Source organism: Chlorocebus sabaeus, chromosome 8 (genome assembly GCF_047675955.1).
Source record: "Chlorocebus sabaeus isolate Y175 chromosome 8, mChlSab1.0.hap1, whole genome shotgun sequence".
Classification (NCBI taxonomy): domain Eukaryota; kingdom Metazoa; phylum Chordata; class Mammalia; order Primates; family Cercopithecidae; genus Chlorocebus; species Chlorocebus sabaeus.
This window is the reverse complement of record NC_132911.1, coordinates 141,314,757-141,324,941: the sequence shown is the minus strand read 5'-3', so window position 1 is coordinate 141,324,941 and position 10,185 is coordinate 141,314,757.

Here is a 10,185-nt window from a genome sequence, read left to right as displayed (position 1 = left end):
AAAGGCAAATGTCTGGTCTTTCTCCTCTAACTGAGTGGTCAAAGGTCTGATACAGTTGATGAAGTCTCTGTGGGTTTTAATTTGGTGAGGGGAGAGTATCTTTTTAAATCTAAGATTGCATCAGAAATAAGAGACCATGAAAGGCCGAGATGAAGGAGAAAAACAAGGAAGACAAAGTGAAAATGCAAGATCAAGATATAATGAAGAACTTAAGTAGATTCTTATCATCTGAGAATGACTCCAGAGATTCAAACTTCCCAGAAGACATGAGGCTTTGCGTAGCAGGTCTATCTGACAAGATCAATAATATTTTCTATATGATTAAGTACCTGAAGCAGGTCAACTACACTAGCTAATCCTTGCATATAGGCCACAGCAGAAACTGAAGATCAACTGCCTGCATTTTTAGTCTAAAGTAAGAGAGGACAAATAAAATGTTCTGGTTAAATCTAGTTTTTGTGTTTGTATGCTTGAAGTTCCAATTTTCTTACTCTTGATACATGCAGTAGTGTAGGTCCATCCACATTCTAACAGAGGGTGTAACTCTTATAATTGTAACGATCCTTCACACCACTTTTTTCATATTTGAAATGGAATATGAGTTTTCAGTGACTTTGTGATACATCCACTTCACAGCGAGGCTGATTACATTTTTCAGAATCCTATTTCTTGCATGTGCTCACATAATGTGATCTACAAGTAAAATTCTGAGGAGATTTGTAGGACAGAAAGGATACAACACCCTTCTATTCAGCCATGTGTTTTGTTGTTGGTCTACTGATTTACCCCATTGGTATGAAGCAGCAACTTCTCTACCTTCTTTTGTCTTCTCCTTGTGCTTTTCCAACTCTTGGGTCAAGAGTATGTGTGTTTAGGTGTTTAACAAAGGGGTCCAAATCCTGCAGGGTACATGTGTAACCCAGGGTAGAGGCAGAAGTAAGTGATAGGGGTTTCACTCCTTCCCCATGGGTTTCCAGCTCATACCTGCAGATTGCACCCGGCTTTAGTTCTCTACCACTTTACACTACCTTTCCTTCCTGACGATCTGTCCAGTTGTCTCCAAGCTCTAGCATCATCTCCAGAAAGTCAGCTTACAGAGACTGCCCAAGCAACTCAACAATTGTGTAAGTCAAAATTCTTTTGACAAATTTATCTTTGTATCTATCACAGGATCCTGATGCATTTGATATTCAATCTCAGGAAGTTAAAACAAGAGTCCTCAGCACTGACACAATTCTCAATGATAAGTTATGTAGTCATTGAACTATATAGTTTCACTTTCCCTGTGAACTGGAGAGTAAGTCATCAGCTGAGACTGGTATAGAACAGAGAGATGAGTGGAGTGAAGAGTGGTGGAAAAAAAAATATATATATATATGTGTGTGTATATGTATATATATATGTATAGTGGAGAATAGGAGAAAACCTAGCTAAGGAATCTCTTCCGGGTTATCTGGATATTGGTTAAAAATGGAATATCTGTTATATTTTTATGAAGGTTCAGAACAGCACAGAGGGCAGACCGTGGGGTGTCTGTCTTTCCCTCCTCTCTCTCTCTCATGCACACACACAAACACACATACACAAATGTATAAAGTAGTTCTGCTTCTGTGGATGAATCCTGATGGATACAATTTTTATCTTCTATATGTTATTAAGGTTATATAGAATAGAGTCATAAAAGTCTCTTAATTACTATTTAGTCACATTTTTATAATCACAAGTTCCCTCAGTTTTCATTATCTCCTCCCAATTCTTATATCCATTCCATTCAATATTAATAAATGAAATAACAAAAACAGCAACAAGCACAAAAATTAGACACCTTTCTCTATTGAATTTACAGGTATTAAAGGGTGAATGTTCATGATCTATTCTAAGAATAAGCATTTTTGGAGCAACCCAAAAACTTGCTTTAAAAAAGGTCACTAATTTTGCATTTCTATTTAACTAGAAACTCCCTTTCTTATCCTGATTATAAATGTCATGTTCTGAAACTTGCATCTAATGGTTTTGGTGCCTTTTCTGAAATACAAAATAATAATTATATGCCTTTTAAAATGTTAAAACTTCATAAATCCTAGAGTATTTATTATTTTCTTCCTGGTCATGTATTCTTTATGTTTAATTTCACCAGAACTTTTAAATTTTCTGGACTCTTAATTGAGTGCTTTAGAACAATCCCAAAACTTTTTTCTAGACAAGACAAATTGTGTTCCCTCTTCTAAGATATGTAGCTTGAAACAATCTGAGGCTTTTATGGACTCACCACTTAGAGAACAGAATCTTGGTACCCTGTAGTTTCATAATGCATTCCTGTAATGCCTGAGGCTTATATTCAATGAGAAGTGCTAAGCACCTCTTACATTACTGGGTAGTTTATCTGTAGTGTACTTTGAAATTAAGTTAGGAATGTGATATGATCATGTAAATTCCCAGGCTGGTCATAAAGAATTGTGACAGCTAGTTGGAGAGGCACCGGCTTGATTTGTGGCAACCTTGTTGAGTTGCTTCGCTGGGATTATAAATAATAAACTCCCCAAACATAATGAAGTAGTAAATGACAATAGAAAATCAATAATGCATAAAAACATGCCTGTGATTTACTGATATTTAAGCCATCCCCACACTGCAAAGTTCAAAAATTGCTTAAAAACCACTTTCAAGGACCAAGAAGTGATTTCGTATAAGATACTATGTGGAGGATGAGGACATTAACTAAATTCACATTCATGGTTTAATAATTACCCAGATGATGTGATTCTCATAGGATGGGGAGTTAATAGAGATGGATCAGCTCATTTCTAGTATAGGCTTTTAATTGCACCAACATTATTCTTTAAATAGTGCCTTTGTGGAAAATTACAAGTAAAGCAAACATTGTGGCCTTTGCTCTTGTATGAGAACAAAAATCTCATGTCATCTTTCTTGAGAAAGCAGTTTATAAGCAATAGAAGAATGGCTAGTATCCACTTGTCAAGGTGGCAGGTGACACAGAGTCTTCGAGAAAGAACACAGTTTTAGCCTGGACAGGGATCACAAGAGGATTTTATAAAATAGAGGATTTTATAATATAGACACAATAGAGTGGAGGGAGATAGGGAATCTCGTGAGAGACTAAAAAAATACTGAGAGACCAGCAATGAGAGAAAGAGACACAACTAGGATGAGATTTTTTTTTCAGAGTACCAATACAAAAGCTTTTTTAAAAGTCCTCAGTTCTTTACTCATTCCTAATCCTTTTTTTTTCTATTTATAAAATGCCTTGTCTTCACTTACTTTTAGCTTGGCATTTGTGGTCCATAAATTTAACTTCTTTTGGCCATTCTCTAAACTCCTTATTTCCATGTTGTTTTGTTTCGCTTTTCTTTACAAACTGGGACAACATCACCTTGTATTATGCCATCTCTCTCCAGGATCCCTGGATACTTTCAGAGTACTGAGTTGTACTGAAAAAAAATCACACCAATCTGCCCTCCATGCTACTCAAAACCTTGGCCAACATGGAATAAAATCCTGATCTTGTCCAGATAACCCAGAAGAAAGTCCTTAACCAGTGTTCTATCCTATTCTCTACAATGTATTTTTAAAAAATTCTCACCAATATTCAGACCTCTCATCTTTCTGCTCCAACCCAGTCTCACCTGATGACATCAGCTGCAATTCACAGAGAAAATAAAACTACAGTTCAATGACTCTGTAACATCTTATTGAGAACTGGGTCTGTGCTTGGGACTCTGCTTCAACTAACTGAAACCAAATATCCAAATGTGTCAGGACTCATGTCCTTTTGCATTTCCTTATCCACTTTTGGAATGGTGGAGTGATTAAGGGCTTCTCCTCCCTATCATTTTATTCTTTCTTGGATTAGATCACATTCTGCCTTCTCCATGACTTCACATTGCCTCCTCCACAGTCCCCACATCTAGAAGGGTTTCAATTTTAGTGGTGAGTGGTGTATTTTCATTACTATCATATAACCAATCTCTCTCTCTCTCTGTCTCTCTCTCTCTCTGTCTCTCTCACACACACACACACCAAATGCCTACTTCTACCCCAAGTTTCTCTCCTAATAACACCAAGTACTTTACTGCTCCCTCATAGCCATGCTTCTTGACAGAATTGTCTAAAATCTTCACAATTTCAACTTTTCTACTTTCCACACATTCTTGAAGTTAATGACTAGAAATCTGTTAAATACATATTTTAATGGGTGAAATTTTTTGTACCCTATATGTACTTTGTTGACACTGTGTATACCAGACAAAAATTATGTATATAATTTAAATCTACAAGACGATTTGGGGAATTAAATTATTATACATCAAGGTTGTCTTTGCATCTTTGCAGCCATATAAATGCTTGCTACAATATGTAATGCTATCAGAAACGATTTTGAATAAAGCAGCATGCAAGTTGTACATGTAATAGAAAACCTGAAACAATATACCAGCATGCAATACTGACAGGCACCAGACTCTTGGAATAGAAACTCTGTTCTGGGCTTTCTTCAAAACTTACCTCTGCCCACATAAGTGTCTGTGGGGCCAAAGACATGGACCTATTTGGAGACCCCCTTACCCTACCTTCCTTATAATGTCTTAGTTACCCAGGACTCCAAAAGTTCCTGCTTCAAGGGTTCTAGCCTCTTGCCCAAATTTGTCTTTTCAAGTGTGAATCACACCACTAGAAAGTGACGTAGATGCAGCTATTTTGGAAGCTATGATCGAGATCCGAACTTGCTGACTGGATTAAGTGGAATGGGCAAAGGCTTCTGTGAGGCCCCCTGTGGAAGAGGTCAGTGCAGAGACCAGAGGAGGACAAGGCCCCCTCCATGCTGCTATGCTAAGGTGAGAAACTTCTAGGACCTGGCATTTCAATATTTGAATTTGAACTTGCAGCCATTGTTTAGATATATTTTTCAAAGTAGAAAGAAAAGCATATATACATTTATTGTCAGTAGGTTTGTTTGACTTATGCTTAGATATTTAGATATATGTTACATGGGCTTCCATGTGCACCTAAGGTACCAGCCTCACAAATGTTGTAAGCATATCCACTAGTATGTTACTAGTAATTTCATCCCTGTGAGAGTAAGCTTAATTATTTGTTTTTCTTCCTTATTTTCTTCCTTTTGTAACCTAAAAATAAAATTCTAAGCTCTTCAACTGACTGAACAGACCAGCCTTGGCCAAGAGGATAGCAGCATAACCTTAAAAACTGAGTCCTCAGCCAGGACAGGATGGGGGATCAGACAAACTCTGTATACCTCCTCCCTGGTTAACCGTGATTGGCCTTCTTTCCCTGAGGGCTTAATGAAAACCAGCCCTTCCAAAAGACTCTACCACTGATACAATTATCAACCAAGGGCCTGATGCTTCTCCTTTTTGACCTGATAAAATGCCATGGGCCACGAATTGGTTCTGGCCAGTCTATGAAGAATGTGCATTAAGGGATTTTGTGTCATCTCCTTCACCTGTTGACGTCAGAGGACCGAAAACTCCATCCTTGGATTAGGCTGATGTTAACACTGCCTTTTTAAAACATGGGTCTCATGAAGGTGCATGAAGCTCAATTGCACACGTGCATGTTTCTCCTGTTATAAATTTTCATGACTCTTCCTATAGCTTACTAAAGATGTATATTTGGCTACTCTGCTCAGCGTAAATCCCTGTTCTTTTTGCCCCTCCTTCAAAGTGTCTGTTTCCGGCTTCTGGCCAGAGGCTGTGCTTCCCAGCCTGTCAGAATGGCCACTCTGAAGGCTGCAACACTTTATGACAAATAAAAGCCTCCTTTCAAATTAATGAACCCCATCGTTCTTCAGTTAGCACTTTTTTTACTTTTTTCTTTCCTCCCTTCCTCCCTTCTTCTTTCCATCTCCTCTTTCCTTCTTTCTTCCAACATTACATTTCTAAATCAATATTTTCTGAATCTCTAGTTTTTAAAATTATATTTACAGTTAGAAAACAGCAAAATAAGTTTTAAAATATTATCCAGTCGTCAACAGATAAGATACAAAATACATTTTAAGATGTGCGTGCCAGTGAGACACTCTGTAAATATTTGGCTCCAGGAAATGTAGATAAGCCAGACTGGAAAATGCTTTTTTAAAAAAATACTAGACCGCAGCTGGTAAGTGCTGGTATGGGGGAAAAGTAACTCTGCAATGCATGGTGATTTTCCACTTTAAACCAAAAATACAAATCTCATAGCAACAAAGGACATGGGAAAAATGAATTAACATATATAAAAACATTGCTATGAAGGCTGATTAGAAAGCTTTTTCAAGGTTCCTTCCCAAATAAATTTAACTGACGGAGAAGCATAGACAATAGTAATGAGCATAAAAAAAGTAACAAGACCCCCAATATTCGAGGTCAGGGATCTATTAATGCTAAGATGATACTAAGGGAATAGGAAATATAATAGCTTCAATTTACTTATCCTAACCCTGCATTTCATAGCATCTTATATTTTCTCTTTCAGCCAAATGGAATTCTCCACTAAAAGCATTCTAAGAAATTCACACAGGCATGAAGTTAGACATGAAAGGTTTTCTATTTTCTTAAAACTGCTGCCTTGCTCCTGATTAAGACCAGGGAGATGCAGTTGGAAGACAATGAAGCGACTTTTAGAGGATGGCCACGAGGTAGCACAGGGGAAGGTCAATGAAGGAATGGACTCAGTCGCTGTGGATTGACCAAGACCTCGGCAAGGCCTCCTGGAAGAATGCCAGCTGACAATGCTGCATTTGTGCATTCTGGTTTTCCTGTCTTAGAACACAGAAATGGCTCACTGAGTTTCCTAGTTTTGAAGCTTTGTATATTTGAGTGCTGGTAAACTTTTACTAAATTCCCTTCCTTAATCTGAGTTTTTTTTTTTTTTTTCTTTTCCAGTATCTCTGTCTAAAGCTCCAATACAATTCTATTCTTTCCCTGGTTAATATTTTCATTCAGTTTCCCAGTTCCTATAATTCTAAACTTCTTCACCTCATTGGGCAAATTTCTTCATTAGAAATAAGTGTCACATCTCTTTACGTTTTTCAGGCCTAAACCCAGTAAAATCTTGTAGAGCTCCATTAACTAAGGTAGTTTTTTGAAGCCTGGGTATGTTTATGTACACAGGTCTCTGCCCAGAACGCACCTGTATCCTTTTTTCCTGGCTTAATGGCTTCTTTCCCTTTAAGGACAGGCTCCCTTCTGACATCACATCCTCTGTGCACCTTCTCATGTCCCTCCTTCACCCACGTACCCTTAGCCCCTTTGATGGTGCGCTGTTGAATGGATTCTCCGTCTCCTGTTTAGAAAAGTTCCAGTTTTGTGTTGTACCATAGAAGCAGGATTGGTGGATATATTTCTCTTATTGCCTTCCTTTGGTCTGATGAGACTCCTAGCAAAGGCCTAAAGACCCATATCAATATTCAGCATGCTGTAAATCAAAGTCAAGTATCAGAACTGGCAAACACCATTAATTTTATAAAACAGAGATATTTCATAACATCTGTGCACATCTTTTTCATAGATGTATTCTATGGCATCTTACACTGTGTAGGGAGCTCTCTAAAGAATGTGATAAATATCTGTGTAATAGGTGTGTGGGTATATGAGTATAATCTGAGAGCAGGATGAAGAGGAACAATTCCCGCCAGCACTTAGCTTACTTTTTTTAAAGGAAGAGTGCATTTATTTGATTAAGGATCCAAAACAATGTAAGAAAGGTAGGGGTAGAATCAATAGTCTCTGTTCCTGCTTTTCTCCCTAGCAATGCAGTGTCTTTCCTCTCCCGTGAAAGTCCTCATGTTTATTTGTTTCTCTGTGTGTGTTCTTGCATTGTCCTTTCATGAAAACATAAGCAAATATGAGTACATGTTCTTGCTACCCTTCATTTTTATCCCAAAGGTACTAATTTATATACACTATACTAAACCTTGCTGCTTTCGCCTAATGTATCTTGTAATACTTCCTTTTTTTTTTTTTTTTTTTTTTTTTTTTTTTTTTTTTTTTTTTGAGAGACAGTTTCACCCTTGTTGCCCAGGCTAGAGTGCAATGGTGCAATCTTGACTCACCGCAGCCTCCACCTCCCGGGTTCAAGTGAGTCTCCTGCCTCAGCCTCCGAAGTGGCTGGAATTACATGTGCCCACCACCACACCTGGCTAATTATTTTGTATTTTTAGTAGAGTTGGAGTTTCACCGTGTTGGCCAGGCTGGTCTCAAACTCCTGGCCACGGGTGATCCGCCCACCTTGGCCTCCCAAAGTGCTGGGATTACATGCTTGAGTCACTGCGCCAGGTCAGTATCTTATAATGCTTTCTATAACAGTACATAGAGGAATGTCTTGCTTTTGATTTTATATTGCATTTAAGGTTGGTTTTTAACAGAGCCACAGTAAGAATTGACTGAGTGTAGAGGGACATTTGGGTGGATGGTAATATTTTGTGATTATGAGCAGTGCTACAATGAACACACCTGTACACACACATGCACAGGTGACTATGTAGGATAAGGCACCAGAAATGGGACTGTGGGGACGAATGAAAAATAAATTTTGACAGGTATTGTAAACCTGCCCTCCATGGGCTCACACCGTTTTGCATTCTAACCAGCTAGGTAGCAAAGTTCTTGTTTCTTCAGCGTTGCCACCAAAAATCTGAAAATGGAGAAAGGGTATCTCAGTATATTTTTAAGTTGCTTTTCCCTCCTCTAGAGAAAGGTGAATATAGATTCATGTGTGTACTGGCAATTTGTAATTTGTGGGTAAGTGTGTATATACATGTTTGTCTTTATCCTGCTTTGGATTTTTAAAATTGTTTTCTAGTTCTTAGAAATCAAGGTGATAATCTCAGTTGTTGAACTTCAGGTCATCCTGAAGTGGAAAATATTTTGTATCAGATTTTTCTTTTTTTTTTTCTGACATTATTTACGGTGATTTTTTTTTCATTTGTATTACTGTTTTTATATCAAAAGAATTAAATGTATCAATTTAACAACTTCTATAGTTTGAATTAGTTTAAGAAAGATCTTCTTTACTTCAAGTTTATAAGGGAATTAATATTGTTTTATTCTAATACTTATATGACTTCATATTTTACAGTTAAATTTTTAAGTATTTGAAATTTTACTGGTGTATCCTGCTAAGTTTCATCAATATAACTCTTCAGTTGTTCAAACCCAATTGTTAAAAAAAAACTGTCATTCCCACTTCAATTTTAAAAGTTAAATTTATAATATATTGAAACTATATTGATTTCAAAATATTTCTAGATTTTGTATTTTTTTTCATCTTATTATTTCTAGTTTTAATTGTTTTGAAGCATTATAATATGCCTTATGACCTGTTCAGGATGGTTTTCTGCTGTAGTTCTTAAACAGACTTTCCTTGATTAATATATTCTGTATTTGTATAAATCCAACAACCCTTGTACATGAATATAAATGCATATAAATTTCAAATTTTTATTCATATTACTGGTTTTTATTTCATATATGTATGCATTTCAAAGGAAACATGTCTGATATTTTTATTGTGATGATGGTACATTTATAAATTAAATTACTGAGTATGCTTAGTCCTCTAGAAAGCAGAATCCAAGATAAAGTAAGAATGTGTGACAATGTTTGGAGGCTTCTGACTATGAAAGACTAGGCAAGCATGGGCAGGGAGAGCTTCAGCCCATAGTAGAGATGGAAAGAGAATTGAGTAGAAGAGCCACAGACTATGGTGCAACTGAGAGAGTCTCAGCCTGCTTGATGGGAGCTCATGGCGCAAAGGTGACCTACACAGGGAAAAGCCAGCTGCCATGTTGTGAAAACACTCAAGCAGTCCCGAGGCAGCTCCAGTTTGCCAGGATCTGGAGCTTCTTCCAACAGCAAAACGAGTGAGGCATTTTGGCAGCAGAACCTCCAGACCCATCAACCACCCGATGATAGCAGCCAGAGCTGCATTTTGACAGCAGCCTTAGGAGACTGAATCAGACTACTGAGGTAAGCCACACTCAAATTTCATACACACAGGAATAATAATTAATTCTTCTTTGGACCTGCTGCATTTGGGGATAATTTATTACATGGTAATAGATAATTCAGTCACTGCCACCTTCCTCAGTCATTATCTGTGGACTGCCTGGGAAGAGTGTGGGATAGCTCTAACACTGCAGTGGATCCTGGCCTTGCTGAGCTAGAGGATGTT